Below are 5,842 nucleotides of genomic sequence, written 5' to 3'. Positions count from 1 at the left end.
GAGTTTCAATATCTACATTCAAACAGCATCAAATATACTTGTATTCAATGTGAATATAGTGTGATAGAATCAGTTTCAATATCTACATTCAAACAGCATCAAATATACGTGTATTCAATGTGAATATAGTGTGATACAGTGAGTTTCAATATCTACATTCAAACAGCATCAAATATACGTGTATTCAATGTGAATATAGTGTGATACAGTGAGTTTCAATATCTACATTCAAACAGCATCAAATATACGTGTATTCAATGTGAATATAGTGTTATACAATCAGTTTCAATATCTACATTCAAACAGCATCAAATATACGTGTATTCAATGTGAATATAGTGTAAGACAGTGAGTTTCAATATCTACATTCAAACAGCATCAAATATAAGTGTATTCAATGTGAATATAGTGTTATAGAATCAGTTTCAATATCTACATTCAAACAGCATCAAATATACGTGTATTCAATGTGAATATAGTGTAATACAGTGAGTTTCAATATCTACATTCAAACAGCATCAAATATACGTGTATTCAATGTGAATATATTGTTATAGAATCAGTTTCAATATCTACATTCAAACAACATCAAATATACGTGTATTCAATGTGAATATAGTGTTATACAATCAGTTTCAATATCTACATTCAAACAGCATCAAATATACGTGTATTCAATGTGAATATAGTGTTATAGAATCAGTTTCAATATCTACATTCAAACAGCATCAAATATACGTGTATTCAATGTGAATATAGTGTGATACAGTGAGTTGCAATATCTACATACAAACAGCATCAAATATACGTGTATACAAAGTGAATATAGTGTGATAGAATCAGTTTCAATATCTACATTCAAACAGCATCAAATATACGTGTATTCAATGTGAATATAGTGTGATACAGTGAGTTTCAATATCTACATTCAAACAGCATCAAATATATGTGTATTCAATGTGAATATAGTGTTATAGAATCAGTTTCAATATCTACATTCAAACAGTATCAAATATACCTGTATTCAATGTGAATATAGTGTGATGAAGTGAGTTTCAATATCTACATTCAAACAGCATCAAATATACGTGTATTCAATGTGAATATAGTGTGATACAGTGAGTTTCAATATCTACATTCAAACAGAATCAAATATACGTGTATTCAATGTGAATATAGTGTTATAGAATCAGTTTCATGATCTACATTCAAACAGTATCAAATATACGTGTATTCAATGTGAATATAGTGTTATACAATCAGTTTCAATATCTAAATTCAAAAAGTATCAAATAAACAGGTATTCAATGATAAAATAGTGTGATACAGTGAGTTTCAATATCGACATTCAAACAGTATCAAATATACGTGTATTCAATGTGAATATAGTGTTATACAATCAGTTTCAATATCTATATTCAAACAGCATCAAATATACGTGTATTCAATGTGAATATAGTGTTATAGAATCAGTTTCATGATCTACATTCAAACAGTATGAAATATACGTGTATTCAATGTGAATATAGTGTGATACAGTGAGTTTCAATATCTACATTCAAACAGCATCAAATATACGTGTATTCAATGTGAATATAGTGTGATACAGTGAGTTGCAATATCTACATTCAAACAGCATCAAATATACGTGTATTCAATGTGAATATAGTGTTATAGAATCAGTTTCATGATGTTCCTTCAAACAGTATCAAATATATCTGTATTCAATGTGAATATAGTGTGATACAGTGAGTTTCAATATCTGTATTCAAACAGCATCAAATATACGTGTATTTAATGTAAATATATTGTGATACAGTGAGTTTCAATATCTACATTCAAACAGCATCAAATATATGTGTATTCAATGTGAATATAGTGTTATAGAATCAGTTTCAATATCTACATTCAAACAGCATCAAATATACGTGTATTCAATGTGAATATAGTGTTATAGAATCAGTTTCAATGATCTACATTCAAACAGCATTAAATATACGTGTATTAATGTGAATATAGTGTGATACAATGAGTTTCAATATTTACATTCAAACAGTATGAAATATACGTGTATTCATTGTGAATATAGTGTGATACAGTGAGTTTCAATATCTACATTCAAACAGCATCAAATATACGTGTATTCAATGTGAATATTGTGTGATACAGTGAGTTTCAATATCTACATTCAAACAGCATCAAATATACGTGTATTCAATGTGAATATAGTGTGATACACTGAGTTTCATGATGTACATTCAAACAGCATCAAATATACGTGTATTCAATGTGAATATAGTGTGATACAGTGAGTTGCAATATCTACATTCAAACAGCATCAAATATATCTGTATTCAATAAGAATATAGTGTGATACAGTGAGTTTCAATATCTACATTCAAACAGCATCAAATATACGTGTATTCAATGTGAATATAGTGTGATACAGTGAGTTTCAATATCTACATACAAACAGCATCAAATATATGTGTATTCAATGTGAATATAGTGTTATAGAATCAGTTTCATGATCTACATTCAAACAGTATCAAATATACGTGTATTCAATGTGAATATAGTGTTATAGAATCAGTTTCAATATCTACATACAAACAGCATCAAATATATGTGTATTCAATGTGAATATAGTGTTATAGAATCAGTTTCATGATGTACATTCAAACAGTATCAAATATACGTGTATTCAATGTGAATATAGTGTGATACAGTGAGTTTCAATATCTACATTCAAACAGCATCAAATATACGTGTATTCAATGTGAATATAGTGTGATACAGTGAGTTTCAATATCTACATTCAAACAGCATCAAATACACGTGTATTCAATGTGAATATAGTGTTATAGAATCAGTTTAATGATGTACATTCAAACAGTATCAAATATACGTGTATTCAATGTGAATATAGTGTGATACAGTGAGTTTCAATATCTACATTCAAACAGCATCAAATATACGTGTATTCAATGTGAATATAGTGTTATAGAATCAGTTTCATTATGTACATTCAAACAGTATCAAATATATCTGTATTCAATGTGAATATAGTGTGATACAGTGAGTTTTAATATCTACATTCAAACAGCATCAAATATACGTGTATTCAATGTGAATATAGTGTGATACAGTGAGTTTCAATATCTGTATTCAAACAGCATCAAATATATGTGTATTCAATGTGAATATAGTGTTATAGAATCAGTTTCATGATCTACATTCAAACATATTAAATATACGTGTATTCAATGTGAATATAGTGTGATACAGTGAGTTTCAATATCTACATTCAAACAGCATCAAATATACGTGTATTCAATGTGAATATAGTGTGATACAGTGAGTTTCAATATCTACATTCAAACAGCATCAAATATATGTGTATTCAATGTGAATATAGTGTTATAGAATCAGTTTCATAATCTACATTCAAACATTATCAAATATACGTGTATTCAATGTGAATATAGTGTGATACAGTGAGTTTCAATATCTACATTCAAACAGCATCAAATATACGTGTATTCAATGTGAATATAGTGTTATAGAATCAGTTTCATGATGTACATTCAAACAGCATCAAATATACGTGTATTCAATGTGAATATAGTGTGATACAGTGAGTTTCAATATCGACATTCAAACAGCATCAAATATACGTGTATTCAATGTGAATATAGTGTGATACAGTGAGTTTCAATATCTACATTCAAACAGCATCAAATATACGTGTATTCAATGTGAATATAGTGTTATAGAATCAGTTTCATGATCTACATTAAACAGCATCAAATATACGTGTATTCAATGTGAATATAGTGTTATAGAATCAGTTTCAATATCTACATTCAAACAATATCAAATATACGTATATTCAATGTGAATATAGTGTGATACAGTGAGTTTTAATATCTACATTCAAACAGCATCAAATATACGTGTATTCAATGTGAATATAGTGTGATAGAATCAGTTTCAATATGTACATTCAAACAGTATCAAATATATCTGTATTCAATGTGAATATAGTGTGATACAGTGAGTTTCAATATCTATATTCAAACAGCATCAAATATACGTGTATTCAATGTGAATATAGTGTTATAGAATCAGTTTCATGATGTACATTCAAACAGCATCAAATATATCGTGTATTCAATGTGAATATAGTGTGATACAGTGAGTTTCAATATCTACATTCAAACAGCATCAAATATACGTATATTCAATGTGAATATAGTGTGATACAGTGAGTTTCAATATCTACATTCAAACAGCATCAAATATACGTGTATTCAATGTGAATATAGTGTGATACAGTGAGTTTCAATATCTACATTCAAACAGTATCAAATATACGTGTATTCAATGTGAATATAGTGTGATACAGTGAGTTTCAATATCTACATTCAAACAGCATCAAATATACGTGTATTCAAAGTGAATATAGTGTGATACAGTGAGTTTCAATATCTACATTCAAACAGCATCAAATATACGTGTATTCAATGTGAATATAGTATTATAGAAACAGTTTCATGATGTACCTTCAAACAGTATCAAATATATCTGTATTCAATGTGAATATAGTGTGATACAGTGAATTTTAATATCTACATTCAAACAGCATCAAATATACGTGTATTCAATGTGAATATAGTGTGATACAGTGAGTTTCAATATCTGTATTCAAACAGCATCAAATATGCGTGTGTTCAATGTGAATATAGTGTGATACAGTGAGTTTCAATATCTATATTCAAACAGAATCAAATATATGTGTATTCAATGTGAATATAGTGTTATAGAATCAGTTTCATGATGTACATTCAAACATTATGAAATATACGTGTATTCAATGTGAATATAGTGTTATAGAATCAGTTTCATGATGTACCTTCAAACAGTATCAAATATATCTGTATTCAATGTGAATATAGTGTGATACAGTGAGTTTCAATATTTACATTCAAACAGTATGAAATATACGTGTATTCATTGTGAATATAGTGTGATACAGTGAGTTTCAATATCTACATTCAAACAGCATCAAATATACGTGTATTCAATGTGAATATTGTGTGATACAGTGAGTTTCAATATCTGTATTCAAACAGCATCAATTATGCGTCTATTCAATGTGAATATAGTGTTATAGAATCAGTTTCATGATGTACATTCAAACATTATGAAATATACGTGTATTCAATGTGAATATAGTGTGATACAGTGAGTTTCAATATCTACTTTCAAACAGCATCAAATATACGTGTATTCAATGTGAATATAGTGTGATACAGTGAGTTTCAATATCTACATACAAACAGCATCAAATATATGTGTATTCAATGTGAATATAGTGTTATAGAATCAGTTTCATGATGTACATTCAAATATTATGAAATATACGTGTATTCAATGTGAATATAGTGTGATACAGTGAGTTTCAATATCTACATTCAAACAGCATCAAATATACGTGTATTCAATGTGAATGTAGTCTTATAGAATCAGTTTAATGATGTACCTTCAAACAGTATCAAATATACGTGTATTCAATGTGGATTGCCGGAGAAATAGGACCTGGAGAAATAGGACCCGGAGATTTAGGACCCTAAAATAGGACCTGGAGAAATAGGACCCGGAGAATTAGGACCCAATCATCAATCATATTTTGAAGGGTCCTATTTCTCCCTCATAAGGGTCCTATTTCTCCATAGTAATGGTCCTATTTCTCCTTGGGAAATAGCCCTAAAGCCCGCTGTTGTAAAGGAAGAACCGGACGGCTTATGTAGTTTTCCGCACTCCAAACCCCGTTATCAAT

Source organism: Daphnia carinata, unplaced genomic scaffold (genome assembly GCF_022539665.2).
Source record: "Daphnia carinata strain CSIRO-1 unplaced genomic scaffold, CSIRO_AGI_Dcar_HiC_V3 NW_026452964.1, whole genome shotgun sequence".
In the NCBI taxonomy this organism is placed as follows: Eukaryota; Metazoa; Arthropoda; class Branchiopoda; order Diplostraca; family Daphniidae; genus Daphnia; species Daphnia carinata.
The sequence above is the reverse complement of the archived record's forward strand: the minus strand, read 5'-3'. Positions refer to the sequence as shown.